General features: G+C 42.7%; 31 non-coding genes across 31 annotated transcripts; all 31 read right to left on the bottom strand.

Annotated features, from left to right (window-relative positions):
* Positions 1–13: 13 nt before the first annotated feature.
* On the bottom strand, positions 14–132 carry LOC138977692 (5S ribosomal RNA). Its single transcript, XR_011459472.1, has one exon. It is a non-coding gene; the product is annotated as a 5S ribosomal RNA (ribosomal RNA).
* Positions 133–394: 262 nt separating this feature from the next.
* LOC138977681 (5S ribosomal RNA) lies at positions 395–513 on the bottom strand. Its single transcript, XR_011459461.1, has one exon. It is a non-coding gene; the product is annotated as a 5S ribosomal RNA (ribosomal RNA).
* Positions 514–745: 232 nt separating this feature from the next.
* Positions 746–938, bottom strand: LOC138977610 (U2 spliceosomal RNA). The gene has a single exon (XR_011459404.1). It is a non-coding gene; the product is annotated as a U2 spliceosomal RNA (small nuclear RNA).
* Positions 939–1,491: 553 nt separating this feature from the next.
* LOC138977669 (5S ribosomal RNA) lies at positions 1,492–1,610 on the bottom strand. Its single transcript, XR_011459452.1, has one exon. It is a non-coding gene; the product is annotated as a 5S ribosomal RNA (ribosomal RNA).
* A 259-nt stretch (positions 1,611–1,869) lies between these two features.
* Positions 1,870–1,988, bottom strand: LOC138977657 (5S ribosomal RNA). The gene has a single exon (XR_011459448.1). It is a non-coding gene; the product is annotated as a 5S ribosomal RNA (ribosomal RNA).
* Positions 1,989–2,227: 239 nt separating this feature from the next.
* LOC138977608 (U2 spliceosomal RNA) lies at positions 2,228–2,420 on the bottom strand. The gene has a single exon (XR_011459402.1). It is a non-coding gene; the product is annotated as a U2 spliceosomal RNA (small nuclear RNA).
* A 553-nt stretch (positions 2,421–2,973) lies between these two features.
* LOC138977645 (5S ribosomal RNA) lies at positions 2,974–3,092 on the bottom strand. Its single transcript, XR_011459437.1, has one exon. It is a non-coding gene; the product is annotated as a 5S ribosomal RNA (ribosomal RNA).
* Positions 3,093–3,352: 260 nt separating this feature from the next.
* On the bottom strand, positions 3,353–3,471 carry LOC138977634 (5S ribosomal RNA). Its single transcript, XR_011459426.1, has one exon. It is a non-coding gene; the product is annotated as a 5S ribosomal RNA (ribosomal RNA).
* A 239-nt stretch (positions 3,472–3,710) lies between these two features.
* LOC138977607 (U2 spliceosomal RNA) lies at positions 3,711–3,903 on the bottom strand. The gene has a single exon (XR_011459401.1). It is a non-coding gene; the product is annotated as a U2 spliceosomal RNA (small nuclear RNA).
* Positions 3,904–4,455: 552 nt separating this feature from the next.
* LOC138977621 (5S ribosomal RNA) lies at positions 4,456–4,574 on the bottom strand. The gene has a single exon (XR_011459414.1). It is a non-coding gene; the product is annotated as a 5S ribosomal RNA (ribosomal RNA).
* Positions 4,575–4,833: 259 nt separating this feature from the next.
* On the bottom strand, positions 4,834–4,952 carry LOC138977609 (5S ribosomal RNA). Its single transcript, XR_011459403.1, has one exon. It is a non-coding gene; the product is annotated as a 5S ribosomal RNA (ribosomal RNA).
* A 239-nt stretch (positions 4,953–5,191) lies between these two features.
* On the bottom strand, positions 5,192–5,384 carry LOC138977606 (U2 spliceosomal RNA). The gene has a single exon (XR_011459400.1). It is a non-coding gene; the product is annotated as a U2 spliceosomal RNA (small nuclear RNA).
* A 552-nt stretch (positions 5,385–5,936) lies between these two features.
* Positions 5,937–6,055, bottom strand: LOC138977598 (5S ribosomal RNA). Its single transcript, XR_011459392.1, has one exon. It is a non-coding gene; the product is annotated as a 5S ribosomal RNA (ribosomal RNA).
* A 255-nt stretch (positions 6,056–6,310) lies between these two features.
* LOC138977593 (5S ribosomal RNA) lies at positions 6,311–6,429 on the bottom strand. Its single transcript, XR_011459390.1, has one exon. It is a non-coding gene; the product is annotated as a 5S ribosomal RNA (ribosomal RNA).
* A 237-nt stretch (positions 6,430–6,666) lies between these two features.
* LOC138977605 (U2 spliceosomal RNA) lies at positions 6,667–6,859 on the bottom strand. The gene has a single exon (XR_011459399.1). It is a non-coding gene; the product is annotated as a U2 spliceosomal RNA (small nuclear RNA).
* Positions 6,860–7,412: 553 nt separating this feature from the next.
* LOC138977581 (5S ribosomal RNA) lies at positions 7,413–7,531 on the bottom strand. Its single transcript, XR_011459379.1, has one exon. It is a non-coding gene; the product is annotated as a 5S ribosomal RNA (ribosomal RNA).
* A 259-nt stretch (positions 7,532–7,790) lies between these two features.
* On the bottom strand, positions 7,791–7,909 carry LOC138977570 (5S ribosomal RNA). Its single transcript, XR_011459368.1, has one exon. It is a non-coding gene; the product is annotated as a 5S ribosomal RNA (ribosomal RNA).
* Positions 7,910–8,144: 235 nt separating this feature from the next.
* Positions 8,145–8,337, bottom strand: LOC138977604 (U2 spliceosomal RNA). The gene has a single exon (XR_011459398.1). It is a non-coding gene; the product is annotated as a U2 spliceosomal RNA (small nuclear RNA).
* Positions 8,338–8,893: 556 nt separating this feature from the next.
* On the bottom strand, positions 8,894–9,012 carry LOC138977559 (5S ribosomal RNA). Its single transcript, XR_011459357.1, has one exon. It is a non-coding gene; the product is annotated as a 5S ribosomal RNA (ribosomal RNA).
* Positions 9,013–9,274: 262 nt separating this feature from the next.
* On the bottom strand, positions 9,275–9,393 carry LOC138977547 (5S ribosomal RNA). The gene has a single exon (XR_011459346.1). It is a non-coding gene; the product is annotated as a 5S ribosomal RNA (ribosomal RNA).
* Positions 9,394–9,630: 237 nt separating this feature from the next.
* Positions 9,631–9,823, bottom strand: LOC138977603 (U2 spliceosomal RNA). The gene has a single exon (XR_011459397.1). It is a non-coding gene; the product is annotated as a U2 spliceosomal RNA (small nuclear RNA).
* Positions 9,824–10,376: 553 nt separating this feature from the next.
* On the bottom strand, positions 10,377–10,495 carry LOC138977535 (5S ribosomal RNA). The gene has a single exon (XR_011459335.1). It is a non-coding gene; the product is annotated as a 5S ribosomal RNA (ribosomal RNA).
* Positions 10,496–10,754: 259 nt separating this feature from the next.
* Positions 10,755–10,873, bottom strand: LOC138977524 (5S ribosomal RNA). Its single transcript, XR_011459324.1, has one exon. It is a non-coding gene; the product is annotated as a 5S ribosomal RNA (ribosomal RNA).
* A 237-nt stretch (positions 10,874–11,110) lies between these two features.
* On the bottom strand, positions 11,111–11,303 carry LOC138977602 (U2 spliceosomal RNA). Its single transcript, XR_011459396.1, has one exon. It is a non-coding gene; the product is annotated as a U2 spliceosomal RNA (small nuclear RNA).
* A 553-nt stretch (positions 11,304–11,856) lies between these two features.
* On the bottom strand, positions 11,857–11,975 carry LOC138977725 (5S ribosomal RNA). Its single transcript, XR_011459503.1, has one exon. It is a non-coding gene; the product is annotated as a 5S ribosomal RNA (ribosomal RNA).
* Positions 11,976–12,234: 259 nt separating this feature from the next.
* Positions 12,235–12,353, bottom strand: LOC138977714 (5S ribosomal RNA). The gene has a single exon (XR_011459492.1). It is a non-coding gene; the product is annotated as a 5S ribosomal RNA (ribosomal RNA).
* Positions 12,354–12,588: 235 nt separating this feature from the next.
* On the bottom strand, positions 12,589–12,781 carry LOC138977601 (U2 spliceosomal RNA). The gene has a single exon (XR_011459395.1). It is a non-coding gene; the product is annotated as a U2 spliceosomal RNA (small nuclear RNA).
* Positions 12,782–13,334: 553 nt separating this feature from the next.
* On the bottom strand, positions 13,335–13,453 carry LOC138977702 (5S ribosomal RNA). Its single transcript, XR_011459481.1, has one exon. It is a non-coding gene; the product is annotated as a 5S ribosomal RNA (ribosomal RNA).
* Positions 13,454–13,712: 259 nt separating this feature from the next.
* LOC138977627 (5S ribosomal RNA) lies at positions 13,713–13,831 on the bottom strand. Its single transcript, XR_011459420.1, has one exon. It is a non-coding gene; the product is annotated as a 5S ribosomal RNA (ribosomal RNA).
* Positions 13,832–14,066: 235 nt separating this feature from the next.
* Positions 14,067–14,259, bottom strand: LOC138977600 (U2 spliceosomal RNA). The gene has a single exon (XR_011459394.1). It is a non-coding gene; the product is annotated as a U2 spliceosomal RNA (small nuclear RNA).
* Positions 14,260–14,812: 553 nt separating this feature from the next.
* LOC138977517 (5S ribosomal RNA) lies at positions 14,813–14,931 on the bottom strand. The gene has a single exon (XR_011459318.1). It is a non-coding gene; the product is annotated as a 5S ribosomal RNA (ribosomal RNA).
* Positions 14,932–27,500: the final 12,569 nt, after the last annotated feature.

Genomic DNA, 27,500 nt, shown 5'->3' with positions numbered 1-27,500 from the left:
AGGAAAAAAATGATGCCAACTGCACCCGGTGTTCCCAGGCGGTCACCCATCCAAGTACTAACCGGGCCCGACGTTGCTTAACTTCGGTGATCGGACGAGAACCGGTGCTTTCAACGTGGTATGGCCGTTGGCGAAAGTGGAGGGAAATTTAAGCTCTATATATCGATGCAAACTGCACAAGCCCACCATCAAAATCAACACTGCATTCCGGGACGACTCCCCCTACTAAAGAAAAGACAATCTTGGCCGTCCTTCACCATCAGCAACAATTATCCTATCCGTCAGCTAGTTGTACAAAAAAGAAAATAAAAATAAAACAATGAAAAAAACAATATACTACCACCAAGGAGACAAACAAAAGAAGAATAGAAAAAAAAAACACGGAAAAAAATGATGCCAACTGCACCCGGTGTTCCCAGGCGGTCACCCATCCAAGTACTAACCGGGCCCGACGTTGCTTAACTTCGGTGATCGGACGAGAACCGGTGCTTTCAACGTGGTATGGCCGTTGGCGAGAGAGGAGTGAAAATTAAGCTCTATATATCAATGCAAAGTGCACAACCATGCACACTGACTGATATCGAAAGTAAGACGTTTCTCTCTCTCTCTCTCTCTCTCTCTCTCTCTCTCTCTCTCTCTCTCCACAATAAAAGGCATATTTACTCACTACACATCATAAACCTTTTTTTTCAAAGCTTTGGGTGTGTGCTCATGACTTTTGAATTGGATTATTACTCCTCGTTGTGAGGAGAGGGCCGAGCCTGGAGGTACTGCAATACCAGGACAACCCGTGGCGAAGGCGGAGCAAGCCCCTGACACTTCACCTGAGTTCAAAAATCAGTTTAATATCGAAGCCCCCTTGTCGGGAGCGTATCAGATATTAAGCTGATAAGAACAGATACTACACTTTGATCTTAGCCAAAAGGCCGAGAAGCGATAACCCCTCCGGACTCAAAAATCAAGTGCCATGAAAGTTGCAGACACTTACAAACAGGGACGCTGCCCTTCCATACTTGACAAAGCTACATTTTCAACCCACCAATTGCACACCCATCCCCCCATTCCTTTATCCTGAAGGTCCATTTCGTCCCACTCAACGTTGTTATTTAAAAGTAAGCCACTATGCACTGCAAAAACACCCTTTCCTGCACAAAATGGTTCTTTTCACAGCTTGAACAACGTCAGGCCGACGTCAGGTAAGTCTCTCTCTCTCTGACCACAGTACATACAGAGGAGAGGTATGCTGTGTAAACACACTCGACACAGACACACAAACAAACAAATAACATTTGAGAAAAAAACATGATACTCACCTCTTCCATCCAATACGATGTCGCTCATCAAGCGTGATCATAATTATCTGCAAAATGTATCAACAGTTAGGAAATCAAATACATAATAAACAAAACAATGAAACATTGGAACAACAGAGAAAAAATACACCAAAAAGAACAAGAAAACTAAACAGAAAGACGGGAGGGAAAAAAATGATGCCAACTGCACCCGGTGTTCCCAGGCGGTCACCCATCCAAGTACTAACCGGGCCCGACGTTGCTTAACTTCGGTGATCGGACGAGAACCGGTGCTTTCAACGTGGTATGGCCGTTGGCGAAAGTGGAGGGAAATTTAAGCTCTATATATCGATGCAAACTGCACAAGCCCACCATCAAAATCAACACTGCATTCCGGGACGACTCCCCCTACTAAAGAAAAGACAATCTTGGCCGTCCTTCACCATCAGCAACAATTATCCTATCCGTCAGCTAGTTGTAAAAAAAAAAAAAAAAATTAAAACAATGAAAAAAACAATATACTACCACCAAGGAGACAAACAAAAGAAGAATAGAAAAAAAACACGGAAAAAAATGATGCCAACTGCACCCGGTGTTCCCAGGCGGTCACCCATCCAAGTACTAACCGGGCCCGACGTTGCTTAACTTCGGTGATCGGACGAGAACCGGTGCTTTCAACGTGGTATGGCCGTTGGCGAGAGAGGAGTGAAAATTAAGCTCTATATATCAATGCAAAGTGCACAACCATGCACACTGACTGATATCGAAAGTAAGACGTTTCTCTCTCTCTCTCTCTCTCTCTCTCTCTCTCTCTCTCTCTCTCTCTCTCCACAATAAAAGGCATATTTACTCACTACACAATCATCATAAACCTTTGTTTCAAAGCTTTGGGTGTGTGCTCATGACTTTTGAATTGGATTATTACTCCTCGTTGTGAGGAGAGGGCCGAGCCTGGAGGTACTGCAATACCAGGACAACCCGTGGCGAAGGCGGAGCAAGCCCCTGACACTTCACCTGAGTTCAAAAATCAGTTTAATATCGAAGCCCCCTTGTCGGGAGCGTATCAGATATTAAGCTGATAAGAACAGATACTACACTTTGATCTTAGCCAAAAGGCCGAGAAGCGATAACCCCTCCGGACTCAAAAATCAAGTGCCATGAAAGTTGCAGACACTTACAAACAGGGACGCTGCCCTTCCATACTTGACAAAGCTACATTTTCAACCCACCAATTGCACACCCATCCCCCCATTCCTTTATCCTGAAGGTCCATTTCGTCCCACTCAACGTTGTTATTTAAAAGTAAGCCACTATGCACTGCAAAAACACCCTTTCCTGCACAAAATGGTTCTTTTCACAGCTTGAACAACGTCAGGCCGACGTCAGGTAAGTCTCTCTCTCTCTGACCACAGTACATACAGAGGAGAGGTATGCTGTGTAAACACACTCGACACAGACACACAAACAAACAAATAACATTTGAGAAAAAAACATGATACTCACCTCTTCCATCCAATACGATGTCGCTCATCAAGCGTGATCATAATTATCTGCAAAATGTATCAACAGTTAGGAAATCAAATACATAATAAACAAAACAATGAAACATTGGAACAACAGAGAAAAAATACACCAAAAAGAACAAGAAAACTAAACAGAAAGACGGGAGGAAAAAAAATGATGCCAACTGCACCCGGTGTTCCCAGGCGGTCACCCATCCAAGTACTAACCGGGCCCGACGTTGCTTAACTTCGGTGATCGGACGAGAACCGGTGCTTTCAACGTGGTATGGCCGTTGGCGAAAGTGGAGGGAAATTTAAGCTCTATATATCGATGCAAACTGCACAAGCCCACCATCAAAATCAACACTGCATTCCGGGACGACTCCCCCTACTAAAGAAAAGACAATCTTGGCCGTCCTTCACCATCAGCAACAATTATCCTATCCGTCAGCTAGTTGTACAAAAAATAAAATAAAAATAAAACAATGAAAAAAACAATATACTACCACCAAGGAGACAAACAAAAGAAGAATAGAAAAAAAACACGGAAAAAAATGATGCCAACTGCACCCGGTGTTCCCAGGCGGTCACCCATCCAAGTACTAACCGGGCCCGACGTTGCTTAACTTCGGTGATCGGACGAGAACCGGTGCTTTCAACGTGGTATGGCCGTTGGCGAGAGAGGAGTGAAAATTAAGCTCTATATATCAATGCAAAGTGCACAACCATGCACACTGACTGATATCGAAAGTAAGACGTTTCTCTCTCTCTCTCTCTCTCTCTCTCTCTCTCTCTCTCTCTCTCTCTCTCCACAATAAAAGGCATATTTACTCACTACACAATCATCATAAACCTTTGTTTCAAAGCTTTGGGTGTGTGCTCATGACTTTTGAATTGGATTATTACTCCTCGTTGTGAGGAGAGGGCCGAGCCTGGAGGTACTGCAATACCAGGACAACCCGTGGCGAAGGCGGAGCAAGCCCCTGACACTTCACCTGAGTTCAAAAATCAGTTTAATATCGAAGCCCCCTTGTCGGGAGCGTATCAGATATTAAGCTGATAAGAACAGATACTACACTTTGATCTTAGCCAAAAGGCCGAGAAGCGATAACCCCTCCGGACTCAAAAATCAAGTGCCATGAAAGTTGCAGACACTTACAAACAGGGACGCTGCCCTTCCATACTTGACAAAGCTACATTTTCAACCCACCAATTGCACACCCATCCCCCCATTCCTTTATCCTGAAGGTCCATTTCGTCCCACTCAACGTTGTTATTTAAAAGTAAGCCACTATGCACTGCAAAAACACCCTTTCCTGCACAAAATGGTTCTTTTCACAGCTTGAACAACGTCAGGCCGACGTCAGGTAAGTCTCTCTCTCTCTGACCACAGTACATACAGAGGAGAGGTATGCTGTGTAAACACACTCGACACAGACACACAAACAAACAAATAACATTTGAGAAAAAAACATGATACTCACCTCTTCCATCCAATACGATGTCGCTCATCAAGCGTGATCATAATTATCTGCAAAATGTATCAACAGTTAGGAAATCAAATACATAATAAACAAAACAATGAAACATTGGAACAACAGAGAAAAAATACACCAAAAAGAACAAGAAAACTAAACAGAAAGACGGGAGGAAAAAAATGATGCCAACTGCACCCGGTGTTCCCAGGCGGTCACCCATCCAAGTACTAACCGGGCCCGACGTTGCTTAACTTCGGTGATCGGACGAGAACCGGTGCTTTCAACGTGGTATGGCCGTTGGCGAAAGTGGAGGGAAATTTAAGCTCTATATATCGATGCAAACTGCACAAGCCCACCATCAAAATCAACACTGCATTCCGGGACGACTCCCCCTACTAAAGAAAAGACAATCTTGGCCGTCCTTCACCATCAGCAACAATTATCCTATCCGTCAGCTAGTTGTAAAAAAAAAAAAAAAAATTAAAACAATGAAAAAAACAATATACTACCACCAAGGAGACAAACAAAAGAAGAATAGAAAAAAAACACGGAAAAAAATGATGCCAACTGCACCCGGTGTTCCCAGGCGGTCACCCATCCAAGTACTAACCGGGCCCGACGTTGCTTAACTTCGGTGATCGGACGAGAACCGGTGCTTTCAACGTGGTATGGCCGTTGGCGAGAGAGGAGTGAAAATTAAGCTCTATATATCAATGCAAAGTGCACAACCATGCACACTGACTGATATCGAAAGTAAGACGTTTCTCTCTCTCTCTCTCTCTCTCTCTCTCTCTCTCTCTCTCTCTCTCTCTCCACAATAAAAGGCATATTTACTCACTACACAATCATCATAAACCTTTGTTTCAAAGCTTTGGGTGTGTGCTCATGACTTTTGAATTGGATTATTACTCCTCGTTGTGAGGAGAGGGCCGAGCCTGGAGGTACTGCAATACCAGGACAACCCGTGGCGAAGGCGGAGCAAGCCCCTGACACTTCACCTGAGTTCAAAAATCAGTTTAATATCGAAGCCCCCTTGTCGGGAGCGTATCAGATATTAAGCTGATAAGAACAGATACTACACTTTGATCTTAGCCAAAAGGCCGAGAAGCGATAACCCCTCCGGACTCAAAAATCAAGTGCCATGAAAGTTGCAGACACTTACAAACAGGGACGCTGCCCTTCCATACTTGACAAAGCTACATTTTCAACCCACCAATTGCACACCCATCCCCCCATTCCTTTATCCTGAAGGTCCATTTCGTCCCACTCAACGTTGTTATTTAAAAGTAAGCCACTATGCACTGCAAAAACACCCTTTCCTGCACAAAATGGTTCTTTTCACAGCTTGAACAACGTCAGGCCGACGTCAGGTAAGTCTCTCTCTCTCTGACCACAGTACATACAGAGGAGAGGTATGCTGTGTAAACACACTCGACACAGACACACAAACAAACAAATAACATTTGAGAAAAAAACATGATACTCACCTCTTCCATCCAATACGATGTCGCTCATCAAGCGTGATCATAATTATCTGCAAAATGTATCAACAGTTAGGAAATCAAATACATAATAAACAAAACAATGAAACATTGGAACAACAGAGAAAAAATACACCAAAAAGAACAAGAAAACTAAACAGAAAGACGGGAGGAAAAAAATGATGCCAACTGCACCCGGTGTTCCCAGGCGGTCACCCATCCAAGTACTAACCGGGCCCGACGTTGCTTAACTTCGGTGATCGGACGAGAACCGGTGCTTTCAACGTGGTATGGCCGTTGGCGAAAGTGGAGGGAAATTTAAGCTCTATATATCGATGCAAACTGCACAAGCCCACCATCAAAATCAACACTGCATTCCGGGACGACTCCCCCTACTAAAGAAAAGACAATCTTGGCCGTCCTTCACCATCAGCAACAATTATCCTATCCGTCAGCTAGTTGTAAAAAAAAAAAAATTAAAACAATGAAAAAAACAATATACTACCACCAAGGAGACAAACAAAAGAAGAATAGAAAAAAAACACGGAAAAAAATGATGCCAACTGCACCCGGTGTTCCCAGGCGGTCACCCATCCAAGTACTAACCGGGCCCGACGTTGCTTAACTTCGGTGATCGGACGAGAACCGGTGCTTTCAACGTGGTATGGCCGTTGGCGAGAGAGGAGTGAAAATTAAGCTCTATATATCAATGCAAAGTGCACAACCATGCACACTGACTGATATCGAAAGTAAGACGTTTCTCTCTCTCTCTCTCTCTCTCTCTCTCTCTCTCTCTCTCTCTCTCTCCACAATAAAAGGCATATTTACTCACTACACAATCATCATAAACCTTTGTTTCAAAGCTTTGGGTGTGTGCTCATGACTTTTGAATTGGATTATTACTCCTCGTTGTGAGGAGAGGGCCGAGCCTGGAGGTACTGCAATACCAGGACAACCCGTGGCGAAGGCGGAGCAAGCCCCTGACACTTCACCTGAGTTCAAAAATCAGTTTAATATCGAAGCCCCCTTGTCGGGAGCGTATCAGATATTAAGCTGATAAGAACAGATACTACACTTTGATCTTAGCCAAAAGGCCGAGAAGCGATAACCCCTCCGGACTCAAAAATCAAGTGCCATGAAAGTTGCAGACACTTACAAACAGGGACGCTGCCCTTCCATACTTGACAAAGCTACATTTTCAACCCACCAATTGCACACCCATCCCCCCATTCCTTTATCCTGAAGGTCCATTTCGTCCCACTCAACGTTGTTATTTAAAAGTAAGCCACTATGCACTGCAAAAACACCCTTTCCTGCACAAAATGGTTCTTTTCACAGCTTGAACAACGTCAGGCCGACGTCAGGTAAGTCTCTCTCTCTCTGACCACAGTACATACAGAGGAGAGGTATGCTGTGTAAACACACTCGACACAGACACACAAACAAACAAATAACATTTGAGAAAAAAACATGATACTCACCTCTTCCATCCAATACGATGTCGCTCATCAAGCGTGATCATAATTATCTGCAAAATGTATCAACAGTTAGGAAATCAAATACATAATAAACAAAACAATGAAACATTGGAACAACAGAGAAAAAATACACCAAAAAGAACAAGAAAACTAAACAGAAAGACGGGAGGAAAAAAAATGATGCCAACTGCACCCGGTGTTCCCAGGCGGTCACCCATCCAAGTACTAACCGGGCCCGACGTTGCTTAACTTCGGTGATCGGACGAGAACCGGTGCTTTCAACGTGGTATGGCCGTTGGCGAAAGTGGAGGGAAATTTAAGCTCTATATATCGATGCAAACTGCACAAGCCCACCATCAAAATCAACACTGCATTCCGGGACGACTCCCCCTACTAAAGAAAAGACAATCTTGGCCGTCCTTCACCATCAGCAACAATTATCCTATCCGTCAGCTAGTTGTAAAAAAAAAAAAAAAAATTAAAACAATGAAAAAAACAATATACTACCACCAAGGAGACAAACAAAAGAAGAATAGAAAAAAAACACGGAAAAAAATGATGCCAACTGCACCCGGTGTTCCCAGGCGGTCACCCATCCAAGTACTAACCGGGCCCGACGTTGCTTAACTTCGGTGATCGGACGAGAACCGGTGCTTTCAACGTGGTATGGCCGTTGGCGAGAGAGGAGTGAAAATTAAGCTCTATATATCAATGCAAAGTGCACAACCATGCACACTGACTGATATCGAAAGTAAGACGTTTCTCTCTCTCTCTCTCTCTCTCTCTCTCTCTCTCTCTCTCTCTCTCCACAATAAAAGGCATATTTACTCACTACACAATCATCATAAACCTTTGTTTCAAAGCTTTGGGTGTGTGCTCATGACTTTTGAATTGGATTATTACTCCTCGTTGTGAGGAGAGGGCCGAGCCTGGAGGTACTGCAATACCAGGACAACCCGTGGCGAAGGCGGAGCAAGCCCCTGACACTTCACCTGAGTTCAAAAATCAGTTTAATATCGAAGCCCCCTTGTCGGGAGCGTATCAGATATTAAGCTGATAAGAACAGATACTACACTTTGATCTTAGCCAAAAGGCCGAGAAGCGATAACCCCTCCGGACTCAAAAATCAAGTGCCATGAAAGTTGCAGACACTTACAAACAGGGACGCTGCCCTTCCATACTTGACAAAGCTACATTTTCAACCCACCAATTGCACACCCATCCCCCCATTCCTTTATCCTGAAGGTCCATTTCGTCCCACTCAACGTTGTTATTTAAAAGTAAGCCACTATGCACTGCAAAAACACCCTTTCCTGCACAAAATGGTTCTTTTCACAGCTTGAACAACGTCAGGCCGACGTCAGGTAAGTCTCTCTCTCTCTGACCACAGTACATACAGAGGAGAGGTATGCTGTGTAAACACACTCGACACAGACACACAAACAAACAAATAACATTTGAGAAAAAAACATGATACTCACCTCTTCCATCCAATACGATGTCGCTCATCAAGCGTGATCATAATTATCTGCAAAATGTATCAACAGTTAGGAAATCAAATACATAATAAACAAAACAATGAAACATTGGAACAACAGAGAAAAAATACACCAAAAAGAACAAGAAAACTAAACAGAAAGACGCCGGGAGGGAAAAAAATGATGCCAACTGCACCCGGTGTTCCCAGGCGGTCACCCATCCAAGTACTAACCGGGCCCGACGTTGCTTAACTTCGGTGATCGGACGAGAACCGGTGCTTTCAACGTGGTATGGCCGTTGGCGAAAGTGGAGGGAAATTTAAGCTCTATATATCGATGCAAACTGCACAAGCCCACCATCAAAATCAACACTGCATTCCGGGACGACTCCCCCTACTAAAGAAAAGACAATCTTGGCCGTCCTTCACCATCAGCAACAATTATCCTATCCGTCAGCTAGTTGTACAAAAAAGAAAATAAAAATAAAACAATGAAAAAAACAATATACTACCACCAAGGAGACAAACAAAAGAAGAATAGAAAAAAAAAACACGGAAAAAAATGATGCCAACTGCACCCGGTGTTCCCAGGCGGTCACCCATCCAAGTACTAACCGGGCCCGACGTTGCTTAACTTCGGTGATCGGACGAGAACCGGTGCTTTCAACGTGGTATGGCCGTTGGCGAGAGAGGAGTGAAAATTAAGCTCTATATATCAATGCAAAGTGCACAACCATGCACACTGACTGATATCGAAAGTAAGACGTTTCTCTCTCTCTCTCTCTCTCTCTCTCTCTCTCTCTCTCTCTCTCTCTCCACAATAAAAGGCATATTTACTCACTACACAATCATCATAAACCTTTGTTTCAAAGCTTTGGGTGTGTGCTCATGACTTTTGAATTGGATTATTACTCCTCGTTGTGAGGAGAGGGCCGAGCCTGGAGGTACTGCAATACCAGGACAACCCGTGGCGAAGGCGGAGCAAGCCCCTGACACTTCACCTGAGTTCAAAAATCAGTTTAATATCGAAGCCCCCTTGTCGGGAGCGTATCAGATATTAAGCTGATAAGAACAGATACTACACTTTGATCTTAGCCAAAAGGCCGAGAAGCGATAACCCCTCCGGACTCAAAAATCAAGTGCCATGAAAGTTGCAGACACTTACAAACAGGGACGCTGCCCTTCCATACTTGACAAAGCTACATTTTCAACCCACCAATTGCACACCCATCCCCCCATTCCTTTATCCTGAAGGTCCATTTCGTCCCACTCAACGTTGTTATTTAAAAGTAAGCCACTATGCACTGCAAAAACACCCTTTCCTGCACAAAATGGTTCTTTTCACAGCTTGAACAACGTCAGGCCGACGTCAGGTAAGTCTCTCTCTCTCTGACCACAGTACATACAGAGGAGAGGTATGCTGTGTAAACACACTCGACACAGACACACAAACAAACAAATAACATTTGAGAAAAAAACATGATACTCACCTCTTCCATCCAATACGATGTCGCTCATCAAGCGTGATCATAATTATCTGCAAAATGTATCAACAGTTAGGAAATCAAATACATAATAAACAAAACAATGAAACATTGGAACAACAGAGAAAAAATACACCAAAAAGAACAAGAAAACTAAACAGAAAGACGGGAGGAAAAAAAATGATGCCAACTGCACCCGGTGTTCCCAGGCGGTCACCCATCCAAGTACTAACCGGGCCCGACGTTGCTTAACTTCGGTGATCGGACGAGAACCGGTGCTTTCAACGTGGTATGGCCGTTGGCGAAAGTGGAGGGAAATTTAAGCTCTATATATCGATGCAAACTGCACAAGCCCACCATCAAAATCAACACTGCATTCCGGGACGACTCCCCCTACTAAAGAAAAGACAATCTTGGCCGTCCTTCACCATCAGCAACAATTATCCTATCCGTCAGCTAGTTGTAAAAAAAAAAAAAAAAATTAAAACAATGAAAAAAACAATATACTACCACCAAGGAGACAAACAAAAGAAGAATAGAAAAAAAACACGGAAAAAAATGATGCCAACTGCACCCGGTGTTCCCAGGCGGTCACCCATCCAAGTACTAACCGGGCCCGACGTTGCTTAACTTCGGTGATCGGACGAGAACCGGTGCTTTCAACGTGGTATGGCCGTTGGCGAGAGAGGAGTGAAAATTAAGCTCTATATATCAATGCAAAGTGCACAACCATGCACACTGACTGATATCGAAAGTAAGACGTTTCTCTCTCTCTCTCTCTCTCTCTCTCTCTCTCTCTCTCTCTCTCTCTCCACAATAAAAGGCATATTTACTCACTACACAATCATCATAAACCTTTGTTTCAAAGCTTTGGGTGTGTGCTCATGACTTTTGAATTGGATTATTACTCCTCGTTGTGAGGAGAGGGCCGAGCCTGGAGGTACTGCAATACCAGGACAACCCGTGGCGAAGGCGGAGCAAGCCCCTGACACTTCACCTGAGTTCAAAAATCAGTTTAATATCGAAGCCCCCTTGTCGGGAGCGTATCAGATATTAAGCTGATAAGAACAGATACTACACTTTGATCTTAGCCAAAAGGCCGAGAAGCGATAACCCCTCCGGACTCAAAAATCAAGTGCCATGAAAGTTGCAGACACTTACAAACAGGGACGCTGCCCTTCCATACTTGACAAAGCTACATTTTCAACCCACCAATTGCACACCCATCCCCCCATTCCTTTATCCTGAAGGTCCATTTCGTCCCACTCAACGTTGTTATTTAAAAGTAAGCCACTATGCACTGCAAAAACACCCTTTCCTGCACAAAATGGTTCTTTTCACAGCTTGAACAACGTCAGGCCGACGTCAGGTAAGTCTCTCTCTCTCTGACCACAGTACATACAGAGGAGAGGTATGCTGTGTAAACACACTCGACACAGACACACAAACAAACAAATAACATTTGAGAAAAAAACATGATACTCACCTCTTCCATCCAATACGATGTCGCTCATCAAGCGTGATCATAATTATCTGCAAAATGTATCAACAGTTAGGAAATCAAATACATAATAAACAAAACAATGAAACATTGGAACAACAGAGAAAAAATACACCAAAAAGAACAAGAAAACTAAACAGAAAGACGGGAGGGAAAAAAATGATGCCAACTGCACCCGGTGTTCCCAGGCGGTCACCCATCCAAGTACTAACCGGGCCCGACGTTGCTTAACTTCGGTGATCGGACGAGAACCGGTGCTTTCAACGTGGTATGGCCGTTGGCGAAAGTGGAGGGAAATTTAAGCTCTATATATCGATGCAAACTGCACAAGCCCACCATCAAAATCAACACTGCATTCCGGGACGACTCCCCCTACTAAAGAAAAGACAATCTTGGCCGTCCTTCACCATCAGCAACAATTATCCTATCCGTCAGCTAGTTGTAAAAAAAAAAAAAAAAATTAAAACAATGAAAAAAACAATATACTACCACCAAGGAGACAAACAAAAGAAGAATAGAAAAAAAACACGGAAAAAAATGATGCCAACTGCACCCGGTGTTCCCAGGCGGTCACCCATCCAAGTACTAACCGGGCCCGACGTTGCTTAACTTCGGTGATCGGACGAGAACCGGTGCTTTCAACGTGGTATGGCCGTTGGCGAGAGAGGAGTGAAAATTAAGCTCTATATATCAATGCAAAGTGCACAACCATGCACACTGACTGATATCGAAAGTAAGACGTTTCTCTCTCTCTCTCTCTCTCTCTCTCTCTCTCTCTCTCTCTCTCTCCACAATAAAAGGCATATTTACTCACTACACAATCATCATAAACCTTTGTTTCAAAGCTTTGGGTGTGTGCTCATGACTTTTGAATTGGATTATTACTCCTCGTTGTGAGGAGAGGGCCGAGCCTGGAGGTACTGCAATACCAGGACAACCCGTGGCGAAGGCGGAGCAAGCCCCTGACACTTCACCTGAGTTCAAAAATCAGTTTAATATCGAAGCCCCCTTGTCGGGAGCGTATCAGATATTAAGCTGATAAGAACAGATACTACACTTTGATCTTAGCCAAAAGGCCGAGAAGCGATAACCCCTCCGGACTCAAAAATCAAGTGCCATGAAAGTTGCAGACACTTACAAACAGGGACGCTGCCCTTCCATACTTGACAAAGCTACATTTTCAACCCACCAATTGCACACCCATCCCCCCATTCCTTTATCCTGAAGGTCCATTTCGTCCCACTCAACGTTGTTATTTAAAAGTAAGCCACTATGCACTGCAAAAACACCCTTTCCTGCACAAAATGGTTCTTTTCACAGCTTGAACAACGTCAGGCCGACGTCAGGTAAGTCTCTCTCTCTCTGACCACAGTACATACAGAGGAGAGGTATGCTGTGTAAACACACTCGACACAGACACACAAACAAACAAATAACATTTGAGAAAAAAACATGATACTCACCTCTTCCATCCAATACGATGTCGCTCATCAAGCGTGATCATAATTATCTGCAAAATGTATCAACAGTTAGGAAATCAAATACATAATAAACAAAACAATGAAACATTGGAACAACAGAGAAAAAATACACCAAAAAGAACAAGAAAACTAAACAGAAAGACGGGAGGGAAAAAAATGATGCCAACTGCACCCGGTGTTCCCAGGCGGTCACCCATCCAAGTACTAACCGGGCCCGACGTTGCTTAACTTCGGTGATCGGACGAGAACCGGTGCTTTCAACGTGGTATGGCCGTTGGCGAAAGTGGAGGGAAATTTAAGCTCTATATATCGATGCAAACTGCACAAGCCCACCATCAAAATCAACACTGCATTCCGGGACGACTCCCCCTACTAAAGAAAAGACAATCTTGGCCGTCCTTCACCATCAGCAACAATTATCCTATCCGTCAGCTAGTTGTAAAAAAAAAAAAAAAAATTAAAACAATGAAAAAAACAATATACTACCACCAAGGAGACAAACAAAAGAAGAATAGAAAAAAAACACGGAAAAAAATGATGCCAACTGCACCCGGTGTTCCCAGGCGGTCACCCATCCAAGTACTAACCGGGCCCGACGTTGCTTAACTTCGGTGATCGGACGAGAACCGGTGCTTTCAACGTGGTATGGCCGTTGGCGAGAGAGGAGTGAAAATTAAGCTCTATATATCAATGCAAAGTGCACAACCATGCACACTGACTGATATCGAAAGTAAGACGTTTCTCTCTCTCTCTCTCTCTCTCTCTCTCTCTCTCTCTCTCTCTCTCCACAATAAAAGGCATATTTACTCACTACACAATCATCATAAACCTTTGTTTCAAAGCTTTGGGTGTGTGCTCATGACTTTTGAATTGGATTATTACTCCTCGTTGTGAGGAGAGGGCCGAGCCTGGAGGTACTGCAATACCAGGACAACCCGTGGCGAAGGCGGAGCAAGCCCCTGACACTTCACCTGAGTTCAAAAATCAGTTTAATATCGAAGCCCCCTTGTCGGGAGCGTATCAGATATTAAGCTGATAAGAACAGATACTACACTTTGATCTTAGCCAAAAGGCCGAGAAGCGATAACCCCTCCGGACTCAAAAATCAAGTGCCATGAAAGTTGCAGACACTTACAAACAGGGACGCTGCCCTTCCATACTTGACAAAGCTACATTTTCAACCCACCAATTGCACACCCATCCCCCCATTCCTTTATCCTGAAGGTCCATTTCGTCCCACTCAACGTTGTTATTTAAAAGTAAGCCACTATGCACTGCAAAAACACCCTTTCCTGCACAAAATGGTTCTTTTCACAGCTTGAACAACGTCAGGCCGACGTCAGGTAAGTCTCTCTCTCTCTGACCACAGTACATACAGAGGAGAGGTATGCTGTGTAAACACACTCGACACAGACACACAAACAAACAAATAACATTTGAGAAAAAAACATGATACTCACCTCTTCCATCCAATACGATGTCGCTCATCAAGCGTGATCATAATTATCTGCAAAATGTATCAACAGTTAGGAAATCAAATACATAATAAACAAAACAATGAAACATTGGAACAACAGAGAAAAAATACACCAAAAAGAACAAGAAAACTAAACAGAAAGACGGGAGGAAAAAAAATGATGCCAACTGCACCCGGTGTTCCCAGGCGGTCACCCATCCAAGTACTAACCGGGCCCGACGTTGCTTAACTTCGGTGATCGGACGAGAACCGGTGCTTTCAACGTGGTATGGCCGTTGGCGAAAGTGGAGGGAAATTTAAGCTCTATATATCGATGCAAACTGCACAAGCCCACCATCAAAATCAACACTGCATTCCGGGACGACTCTTTTTTGGGTCATGGCCGGCGTACTGTGTGTACTGAGTCCGCCAACATACGCAACACAATATAGTGCCGGACGTATTATCGGCAAAAACACTTTTCTTCTTTTTGACCGGTCACCTTGTTGCCACATTCATAAAAAAAATATAAAAAATAAACCAAAATAGATGATCTGTTATCTGCAAACAGTCACTTTGCAAAATCAGGCATCGCTCATTAACTCATGACCTTAATATCACAAAACATGACCCCACAGAGCAGCCAATCGCCTTTATCTTTACATCATAACCTCACAAAGCAGCCAATCGCCTTTATCTTTATGTAATATATTAAACCGATTATATCTAACAACAAAATTGTCTCACCTCGCCCTGACAGCTGTACATTTAAGGTTGGGGGTTGTTATTATGTGACCACACACCAGCTATACCTTAAAATAAACGTTTGAGGGCTTAGGTAGTCAAATTCAAAACGGCTGTATTTTCAATTGGCATGGCCAGACTATAATTTTCATTGTGAAGTTCAGTTCTGCCTTTCGACCCTGAGTATGTCATGCGCTATTCCTAGACATACAGATTTCAAATTGAGCCGAGAGCTACAGAGTTCGTTTTCGGGTTAAAAAAATGACAATTCATACGAGCAAGGTGTTAGAATTTCTGTTTGAGTGTTCTATTTTTCAAATCTGAATACCGTGTGTTTGGTAAACAAAATCTTAAATGGAATCAGGCAGAGCGTTGTTAAGATATCAAATAACCAAAGGGAAGTAAGCGCTCTTTATGCATACGACATGTGTGTTGGAGTAAGCCAGAGTTATACCGAACCTTTCTCAATCCAACGGTCTTGATCTGCTTTTACGAACGGGTATCAATAAAAACTGAATAAATAATGACGCGTACGACTCGAAATCCTGACTCTTGACAGCATAGCTGTGCGAAGCAAACCGCTCGCTAATAAAAATTCATTTAATTTTTTGGCATAGCATCGGAGCAGTTTTCAGCAAACCATTGCAGGTGTTTCAAAATTACAGCACAACGAATGTTCTAAAAAGTAATCAGTATCTGTTTTACACATTCATTTATTTCACAAATCGTAATTACATGCATATGGGTGTTCCACCTTCATACTGTGGCCGTCGTTTAACAGATTTTCACACAACATTGTTTTGCAAAAGGTCATCAAAGCCGCGATCTCTGACAAGTTGGGAACGTAACAAGGGAGACAACAGCTGTACATCGCCCTTGACTGCAGTATATGTTTCGGCCAGTTGATTGCTCCCCATGGAGACCACTGTGTCAGATTTGTGTGGCTTCTTCTCCCGTGTATGTTCTCATTCTTATTACTTTTACTTAGTCAAGCTAAGGCGAGCAGTCAAGCTCAGGAGTTCTTCTTCTTCTTCTTGTCGTTCGCTGTTAGATCGTCAGTCCGGACTGCAGGGCGAAAAAGCTCAGGAGTTGAATCGTTGTGCGCACGTTCCTGTATGTGTGCCTGCGTGCATGTGAGTGTGTAAACTTCAAAATGCACAACTCTTAAAAGAACACTCCCTCTCGTGTGAACAGATTGGGTCACATCCTCAGATGTGTCCGAGATAAGACCATCCCCTAACATGGTCACATACCGACAATGGATAAGACCATCCCCTAACATGGTCACATACCGACAATGAACAGCCTGGGTGCTCTTTTCTGCACTGCAGGCATTTCTTGATGAATTAATTTTGTAAACGGATGTGCACATTTGTTCAGAAATTAATTCATCAACATTTCCAGCTCACCACATCAAGCAGTCAGGGTGCTCATATTTGGCATGTAACTAAGTTGGGGATGGTCTTGTCTTATGTAAAAGCTTGAACACATCTGAGACGCTGATCCGATCTGTTCACGCAGGAAGGAGTGTGCTTTTAACGTTTTTGTTTCACTTTCGTGGTCTCATATTTTGTGCAGTGCAAGGGCAAGATGATGAAAAGATGCAAAATTACAAAGACAATGATTTGCAGCCATCAACATCAGGTCTGTTTATTGGATTTGTTTTTCACTTACTTTATCAATCAAGAGAGTCTATGCAATGAGCTCTGTTAGGCAGTCAGGTTATGCCCACAGAAGAAAAGTGAGTTTTCAGTGTTTTTTTCCCCTGTTTTATTTTTTGAAGCGAGTGTTTTTTTAATTTCACATGCTCTTCATAGTCGCATAACATGTTTTGTGTATCATTGTTTATATTGCTCTTCAAATGTCAGAGTAACACCCGGGTTGAATTTTGGAAGAGAAAATATATATACCGAGCAACAAAAGAAACCCGAATTATCTGTAGACATAAGTTTACTTGACATTTCAAAAATTGCATAGCTAAAAAAGCTGACATTGAAACGAATCCAAATAAAGGTGAGATGTTCTTATAACACTCTACTTCGGTATGGAATCGTCCTTTCTTGTCCTGGGCAACCCAAAACCCGCCGAAAAGTCATTATGCGTATGGCCCCCGCTGGCGTTGATGACTGTCTGACATCGGCGCCTCGTCAAGTGGATGCTTTAGTTGATACCATTTTCCCGACCAGGACCAAGATTGCGCAAAAGCACAGGTCCGAAAGTTTGGTTGAAACAAATTATACACCATACCATCTCGTTTAGTCCACCCTGCGCATTGTGTTCAATGATGCAGCCATCAACATAACGCTCACCCCTTTTTCTCCACACTCTCGCAAGCTCATTAACATGATTGATGCACCAAGGGTCATCATATCAGGGAACACAATGTTTTGGTTATTGCCGCAAGTTCCAGTTGGGTGATTCTGGGCCAACTGCTGGCGCGCCACTTCATGTCTTCGAGGAAGGACATGTCCTCTAGCTGACCAGAAGTTTTGGAGGTCTCGCTCAGTCAGTCTTCATCGCGCTGTACTGTCTTGCCACTGATCGGACACTGGTGGTTCCCAATGATGTTCCTGGTAGTGTCAGTGGCTTTTGGGAATCGATCTCGAAGACGTTGTGGCAGGAACTTGCGATCTTGTCTTATTGAGGTAATGCGAATATTCCGCCGCGTTGCATAACTGCAGTGCTTCCAATGTCAACAAAACATTGCTGAAGGTGATAGACTGTTGACATGTGCACGTTTAAAGCACATGCCAGCGCTTCTGGATCATCCCCAGCTTTAAGTCGACCTGGCGTTTTGGTAGTGTCAATCTTGGCATGCTGACTGTTTCAAAAGTGAGACTGGCAGCAAGCGTGCCATGGTCTCTTTTGGATCCTAATGCATTAGTGAACACATCTCACACATCACATTTCTCTTGCTCGACTTGCACGTGCTGCGAGCGCGCATTATGTGTTTAATGTGAAACCTGCTTGTCTCGTGTGTTCAAACAGTCAAAGCATCGAAATAATCACACAACAGCTAAGTCAAACATGCCTTCATCATACTTTTGTGGTTTGATAACCCTAACTCTATAATTGTTCGAGATTTTTTCAATCAAACAATGCAGAATTTGTTCGGGTTTCTTTTGTTGCTCGGTATATATTACTTCTTTTTTTTTTTCTTTTTTTTTTGGGGGGGGGGGGGGGGGTGGGATATTTTGCAAACTATACTACGCATACAAAAATTATTATTCTGTCCAACACACAAAAACTTGCGAGCAGAGACCTGGCCTGCTGACACACCGATGAGGGACAAACTCTATGGACCCATGGAGAGCCTCCGGCGTACAGCAGCCTTCATCAGCGCCTCCGGAGTTGCTGTCTGAGCGAACGACGAAGAAGAATACAAAAATTATACATCCTTGTCTGTGTGCTGCTGGTAGTGAGTTATCTGTTTAGGTCAAAAACACATTGCAGGATTACAAAGGGAATGGCATTTTCACAACCATATTCATATGCATTGAACAGCTTGATTACACATCAAATAGTGTTTTTTACAATGGAAGGCTAATGAAAGTCTCCAAAAATCAAATTTACAAAATAAATGTCTCTTGTGTTAAAATGTACTAAAAACAATTAGGGTTTATTGGAATATGGCTGACTTTGTCATAAGCCACCAAAAATCTGCCTTTCTGGGCTTTTGGGGAAAATTGCTCCAGCATTATATACCGAGAGGCATAAATTCCGCAAACTGATCTTTAAAAAATCACAAAAAATCAACTCAGTGGTGAATGTTTTCAATGTTTGAATATTTTATTTATTGGTCATTTTAGTGTTTAAAATCCTTCGCTTTATTGATTTTTAATAGAACATCATGAAATGACAATTTTTCAAAAAAAGTGACTGAGTCCAAGCGCAATGATTTCGGAAAACGTTCAGTGTTCATCACGTTCAATGCTTTGGCCAGCTCTAAGCATCCCAATCGCTTGCTGTCTCTCTCCTTCATCAAGTCGTGGCATGATTGCGATATCTGATACACCCAAACAGCCAGTTGCATTTTATAGGGCCACACACTATCGTTTTTACGTTATTGTCTCCCGTTCAGCCCATTGTCTTTATTAGCACAGTGAGCTGTGGCTGGATCAGCAATACTGCAAAGCGCACTCTGACAGCGTGAAACATTTGCTCAGACACTCAAGATGTCAACTACAAATTACAGGTTCAATCTGATTTTCGTTTGAGAGCAAAATCGTTCAATGCACTATTTGCAGAATTTATGCCTTTCAGTATATATGACGAGATAAAGAAACAAATAAGCCTCATCCCTGCTGAGTGGGACATTGAGGTTTACCATGACATGCACACATTGTGCGGTTATAACTTTTATTATATTTTTGGTCACGTTTAATTACCCACAAGACTTTGCGTTTGTGAATTTTTTTTAATTTTTTAGGGTGTCTTTGTTCTGCGTTCCACTCTATAAACACTATTTCATGTAAAAACCAATGTATATGGTGGAGAAATGAATGGCCTTTGTATCCCTGCAATTGGTTGTGACGTGAGGGGTCTGATCTTTTCGATCCGTACTTGACGAACATGTATATTTTTCGTTGGATGGGCAGTATAGAATTTGAAAACTAAACTATGATTCGCTAAGCTTGTACTTAGAAGGTTAACTCAATCTGAGTATATGATGAAGCCTACGCAGTAGGGTTTAATCGAATTGGGTTATTGTACGACACATTTTTAAGGCTCTTTAAAAAACAAAATCTCAGCTTCTGATTGCCCATGAGCCCGGCACCCACGTGGGTTGAAGGTAATATAGAGGTACTGATGTTAACAGCTACAAACTGCGAACAGGAATATAGATTTGAACAGAAGAATTATAATGTAAATAACTTGTTCAGTTTTTGTACTTCTGTTCCTTCCTTCTCTTTTGTGAGAGAGAAATTCAAGTTTTACGCCCTCACGGCAAAGCCATTAGGGGCATGTTCCCGGGTTTTAACCCGACTTTAGATGAAATACACAAGTGTATGCGTGTTTAGGTGGTATCAGCCATCTGCACTTATGGCAGAATGACCGAGGTCTTTTACGTGCCACTGTGGTGACACGGGGGTGGGAGATGGATACCCGTCTCTGGGTCTGCACATAAAGTTGACCTGTGTCCGTCCCGGTCCGGATTCGAACCAGCGACCTTTCGATCACAAGTCCAGTGCTCTACCACCTGAGCTACCCGGGCCCCCAACTCTTTTCAATCAATCAATCAATCAATCAATGAGGCTTATATCGCGCATATTCCGTGGGTACAGTTCTAGGCGCTCTGCAGTGATGCCGTGTGAGATGAAATTTTATACGGCCAGTAGATTGCAGCCATGTCGGCGCATATTTACCTTTCACGGCCTTATTCCAAGTCACACGGGTATGGTAGACAATTATTAACTGTGCCTAAGCAATTTTGCCAGGAAAGACCCTTTTGTCAATCGTGGGATCTTTAACGTGCACACCCAATGTAGTATACACGGGGGGTGGTTCGGACACCGAAGAGAGTCTGCACACAAAGTTGACTCTGTGAAATAAATTTCCGCCGAACTTGGGATCGAACTCGCGCTGACAGCGGCCAACTGAATACAAATCCAGCGCGCTACCAACTGAGCTATATCCCCGCCTGAATGAAGGTTGATTGTAGAAATGTTAAAATGTTAAAGACACACCCCTTCCAGTGTCAACACATCGGGTCACCGCCTTTCATGTGTTCAGGCTTTTACATGGGACAAGATCATCCCCTAACTTAGTCACATGCCAGACATCAACACCCTGGAATTGGTTGATGAATTAATTTCTTAAAAATCCATAGATTTGTTAACAAAATTCATTCATCAAAAATTTCCTCTAGTGCACTGAGAGCACCCAGGCTGTCCATTGTTGGTATGCGACCATGTTGTAGGATGGTCTTATCCATTGTTGGTATGCGACCATGTTGTAGGATGGTCTTATCCATTGTTGGTATACGACCATGTTGTAGGATGGTCTTATCTATTGTTGGTATGCGACCATGTTGTAGGATGGTCTTATCCATTGTTGGTATGCGACCATGTTGTAGGGTGGTCTTATCCATTGTCGGTATGCGACCATGTTGTAGGATGGTCTTATCCATTGTTGGTATGCGACCATGTTGTAGGATGGTCTTATCCATTGTTGGTATGCGACCATGTTGTAGGATGGTCTTATCCATTAGGATGGTCTTATCCATTAGGATGGTCTTATCCATTGTTGGTATGCAACCATGTTGTAGGATGGTCTTATCCATTGTAACAGCCGGGACACACCTGAAGAAGTGTGCCTTTAAGATGAGTTACTTTTCACCTGCTGACACGTTCAGCACACAACTTGAAAAGTTTGGTGTGAGATTTATTTGCAATTTCTCAGATACTGTTACAAGTTGGACCCTAATGCAGGCAATAATAATTTTATTTCTTTGGTTTTTTTTGTTCAGGATCTGGCGCTTGTGGTGCAAGGTGTCATGTGGATTCCAATAATCAACATGCTTGTCATAAAGGCAAGGACCCCTGTGTAGATTTCACAACTCAGTTCACATTGCTGTCATGTGGTTAAATGTAGAATGTTTGAGTGGTCAGCAAAACGTTACGTATGTATACATGTCTCGTGTTTGAGTGGTCAGCAAAACGTTACGTATGTATACATGTCTCGTGTTTGAATGTTAAATGTAGAATGTTTGAGTGGTCAGCAAAACGTTACGTATGTATACATGTCTCGTGTTTGAGTGGTCAGCAAAACGTTACGTATGTATACATGTCTCGTGTTTGAGTGGTCAGCAAAACGTTACGTATGTATACATGTCTCGTGTTTGAGTGGTCAGCAAAACGTTACGTATGTATACATGTCTCGTGTTTGAGTGGTCAGCAAGACGTTACGTATGTATACATGTCTCGTGTTTGAGTGGTCAGCAAGACGTTACGTATGTATACATGTCTCGTGTTTGAGTGGTCAGCAAAACGTTACGTATGTATACATGTCTCGTGTTTGAATGGTCAGCAAGACGTTACGTATGTATACACGTCTCGTGTTTGAGTGGTCAGCAAGACGTTACGTATGTATACATGTCTCGTGTTTGAGTGGTCAGCAAGACGTTACGTATGTATACATGTCTCGTGTTTGAGTGGTCAGCAAGACGTTACGTATGTATACATGTCTCGTGTTTGAGTGGTCAGCAAAACGTTACGTATGTATACATGTCTCGTGTTTGAGTGGTCAGCAAAACGTTACGTATGTATACATGTCTCGTGTTTGAATGGTCAGCAAAACGTTACGTATGTATACATGTCTCGTGTTTGAGTGGTAAGCAAAACGTTACGTATGTATACACGTCTCGTGTTTGAGTGGTCAGCAAAACGTTACGTATGTATACATGTCTCGTGTTTGAGTGGTCAGCAAAACGTTACGTATGTATACATGTCTCGTGTTTGAGTGGTCAGCAAAACGTTACGTATGTATACATGTCTCGTGTTTGAGTGGTCAGCAAAACGTTACGTATGTATACATGTCTCGTGTTTGAGTGGTCAGCAAAACGTTACGTATGTATACATGTCTCGTGTTTGAGTGGTCAGCAAAACGTTACGTATGTATACATGTCTCGTGTTTGAGTGGTCAGCAAAACGTTACGTATGTATACATGTCTCGTGTTTGAATGTTAACACTTGTGTGTTGTCACCAGAAATTGTGTGTGTGTAAGGCGTCCGCCCCGTGATCGGGAGGTCGTGGGTTCGAACCCCGGCCGGGTTATACCAAAGACTTTAAAATTGGCAATCTAGTGGCTGCTCCGCCTGGCGTCTGGCATTAGGGGGTTAGTGCTAGGATCTAGGACTGGTTTGTCCGGTGTCAGAATAATGTGACTGGGTGAGACATGAAGCCTGTGCTGCGACTTCTGTCTTGTGTGTGGCGCACGTTATATGTCAAAGCAGCACCGCCCTGATATGGCCCTTCATGGTCGGCTGGGCGTTAAGCAAACAAACAAACAAACAAACAAACAAACAAACAAACAAACAAACAAACAAACAAACAAAAAACAAACAAACAAACAAACCAAAAATTGTAACACATGTGATAAGCAGAGTGTGGGTGGTCAGCAGAAAGTGACACATGTGGTCTTGGAGAGGTTTTGCGAATGTATCGTGACATTTCTGGTGGGAAATGAAAGTCTTCACAAATATGTGTGTCTTGTGTTTCAATGTGAGAAACGTGTGTTGGACCTCAGATGTGTCCCGGCTTTTACACGGCATAAGACATGGTTGCATGCCAAACATAATGTCATCACGCACAAAGGGGTTTTAAACGGCGCAGATGTAATTGTCTGTGCGCTTGTCACGTTGTTGTGATTGTTGTTGTTGTTGTTGTTGTTGTTGTTGTTGTTGTTGTTGTTGTTGTTGTTGTTGTTTTTATAGCTTGTGGTTTAGTGATATGTAAAGCTGCTTAGACTTTCATTGATGGTTTCAGCAAATGTATCCGAGGGTATGGGTGAGGTAACCTTTAACGTTTAACTATTCTCGCGATCCACACACACTACAACACAAGAGGAGTTCGGTGTTCCAAATTTTTATTTACTAAAATTACAAAATGAATAGGTCTTCGATTTACTAACCAAAAATGCATTTTTTAAAATTTTTAAAACCAAGATCAAAAGCTGCACATCCACAGTTCAAAACAGATGAACAACTCAATAACAAGCGAAATGTTTCATCAATAAAGATCCACGTTACTCCTGAAACAAAACAATAACAACATCAGTATATTTCATCAACAAAGATAACAGAGAATACACATTTCAATTTTCAACAAAACACCTTTTTGGGTCAACAAAACAAACAAACAAACAAACAAACAAACAAACAAACAAACAAACAAACATAAAGCTAAACAATTACAAGAAAGTGACAAAACATGATACAAAACAAAACAAATACAGTTATGACAAGAAATTGGAACACCTTATAAAATATATCATGTAAATCATGATACAGGAAACCATATATAAAACACATGAAATCAATCACGGCCTGTGGTGCCTGTGATTACAAATTCCTTTGAAAACATGGACAAGAAGTTATGCTTTGATGAATTCTAGGCCAAGTACAATCAAGGCCAATCAAAACTGTACTACGCCCACCAGTGACAAGCTAAAAGCTTCATCACTCACAGATAAGCTAAGACACTCAATGCCTTGAATTCTTCTCAAAAATGACCGAGAAACATTCCAAGTCACTTCTGACCAGAAAGCCTGCAGCACACAAAGTAATATACATCTTTACCAATTACATAACGTGCATGGTGATTCTTTTTCCATCAAAAAGAAAGACTATGGTCCATTTCTGTCAGCCACATAACAATCCACAAATAAAAATACCTTATTTTCTTCATAAACACATACAACTGTACTAAAATTGCAATAGCCAACTTGATTTTGTTTAAAAATCAAACACTTGAAACACATATTCATTTCCAGGCAAATCAAACAGTAAACACACAGCAATATACATTTTAGTATGCTAGTCCTCAATATATCGACGGTGAAATCGTGGGACCTGGTAAGTGACTGTTGGCGTAAACAAAGGTTTTAACGCCATAGCGTTCCTTAATTGTTTGCGCATTTTCTGACGAAAACCTGTGAAGATTCCTGTTTTCTTGGAAACTCGTATCTGAAGATAGATCAGACCTCCAAAAGGAAAACCACGTAAGGTATCTCAGTCACGAGTTTCCCTGCATTTAAGTTTTGATTTTGAGATGAGCCCTTTCAAATTTCCCGCGGCATTGATTTGACCGGCACGGTTGGCCTAGTGGTAAGGCGTCCGCCCCGTGATCGGGAGGTCGTGGGTTCGAACCCCGGCCAGGTCATACCTAAGACTTTAAAATTGGCAATCTAGTGGCTCCGCCTGGCGTCTGGCATTATGGGGTTAGTGCTCGGACTGGTTGGTCCGGTGTCAGAATAATGTGACTGGGTGAGACATGACGCCTGTGCTGCGACTTCTGTTTTGTGTGTGGCGCACGTTATATGTCAAAGCAGCACCGCCCTGATATGGCCCTTCGTGGTCGGCTGGGCGTTAAGCAAACAAACAAACAAAACAAGCATTGATTTGGCCATAACAGGTATGTTTCAGAAGAGAGTCAACGTTTCAGACCTGTAACTTTATTTCAACATTGCATACCATGGACGTTGCATAGGACAACGAGAGTTTGCTGATTCTGTGCTACACATTGCATACAATGCACGTTGCATAGCACAACGAGAGTTTGCTGATTCTGTGCTACACATTGCATACCATGGACGTTGCATAGCAAAACGAGAGTTTGCTGATTATGTGCTACACATTGCATACAATGCACGTTGCATAGCAAAACGAGAGTTTGCTGATTATGTGCTACACATTGCATACAATGCACGTTGCATAGCACAACGAGAGTTTGCTGATTCTGTGCTACACATTGCATACAATGCACGTTGCATAGCACAACGAGAGTTTGCTGATTCTGTGCTACACATTGCATACAATGCACGTTGCATAGCACAACGAGAGTTTGCTGATTCTGTGCTACACATTGCATACAATGCACGTTGCATAGCACAACGAGAGTTTGCTGATTATGTGCTACACATTGCATACAATGCACGTTGCATAGCACAACGAGAGTTTGCTGATTATGTGCTACACATTGCATACAATGCACGTTGCATAGGACAACGAGAGTTTGCTGATTATGTGCTACACATTGCATACAATGCACGTTGCATAGCACAACGAGAGTTTGCTGATTATGTGCTACACATTGCATACAATGCACGTTGCATAGCACAACGAGAGTTTGCTGATTATGTGCTACACATTGCATACAATGCACGTTGCATAGGACAACGAGAGTTTGCTGATTATGTGCTACACATTGCATACAATGCACGTTGCATAGCACAACGAGAGTTTGCTGATTATGTGCTACACATTGCATACAATGCACGTTGCATAGCACAACGAGAGTTTGCTGATTATGTGCTACACATTGCATACAATGCACGTTGCATAGCAAAACGAGAGTTTGCTGATTATGTGCTACACATTGCATACAATGCACGTTGCATACCAAAACGAGAGTTTGCTGATTCTGTGCTACACATTGCATACAATGCACGTTGCATAGCAAAACGAGAGTTTGCTGATTATGTGCTACACATTGCATACAATGCACGTTGCATAGCACAACGAGAGTTTGCTGATTCTGTGCTACACATTGCATACAATGCACGTTGCATAGCACAACGAGAGTTTGCTGATTATGTGCTACACATTGCATACAATGCACGTTGCATAGCAAAACGAGAGTTTGCTGATTATGTGCTACACATTGCATACAATGCACGTTGCATAGCAAAACGAGAGTTTGCTGATTCTGTGCTACACATTGCATACCATGGACGTTGCATAGCACAACGAGAGTTTGCTGATTATGTGCTACACATTGCATACAATGCACGTTGCATAGCACAACGAGAGTTTGCTGATTATGTGCTACACATTGCATACAATGCACGTTGCATAGCACAACGAGAGTTTGCTGATTATGTGCTACACATTGCATACAATGCACGTTGCATAGCAAAACGAGAGTTTGCTGATTATGTGCTACACATTGCATACAATGCACGTTGCATAGCAAAACGAGAGTTTGCTGATTCTGTGCTACACATTGCATACCATGGACGTTGCATAGCACAACGAGAGTTTGCTGATTATGTGCTACACATTGCATACAATGCACGTTGCATAGCACAACGAGAGTTTGCTGATTATGTGCTACACATTGCATACAATGCACGTTGCATAGCACAACGAGAGTTTGCTGATTATGTGCTACACATTGCATACAATGCACGTTGCATAGCAAAACGAGAGTTTGCTGATTATGTGCTACACATTGCATACAATGCACGTTGCATACCAAAACGAGAGTTTGCTGATTCTGTGCTACACATTGCATACAATGCACGTTGCATAGCAAAACGAGAGTTTGCTGATTATGTGCTACACATTGCATACAATGCACGTTGCATAGCACAACGAGAGTTTGCTGATTCTGTGCTACACATTG

This window comes from Littorina saxatilis, linkage group LG9 (genome assembly GCF_037325665.1).
Source record: "Littorina saxatilis isolate snail1 linkage group LG9, US_GU_Lsax_2.0, whole genome shotgun sequence".
Lineage (NCBI taxonomy): Eukaryota > Metazoa > Mollusca > Gastropoda > Littorinimorpha > Littorinidae > Littorina > Littorina saxatilis.
The sequence above is the reverse complement of the archived record's forward strand: the minus strand, read 5'-3'. Positions and strand labels throughout refer to the sequence as shown.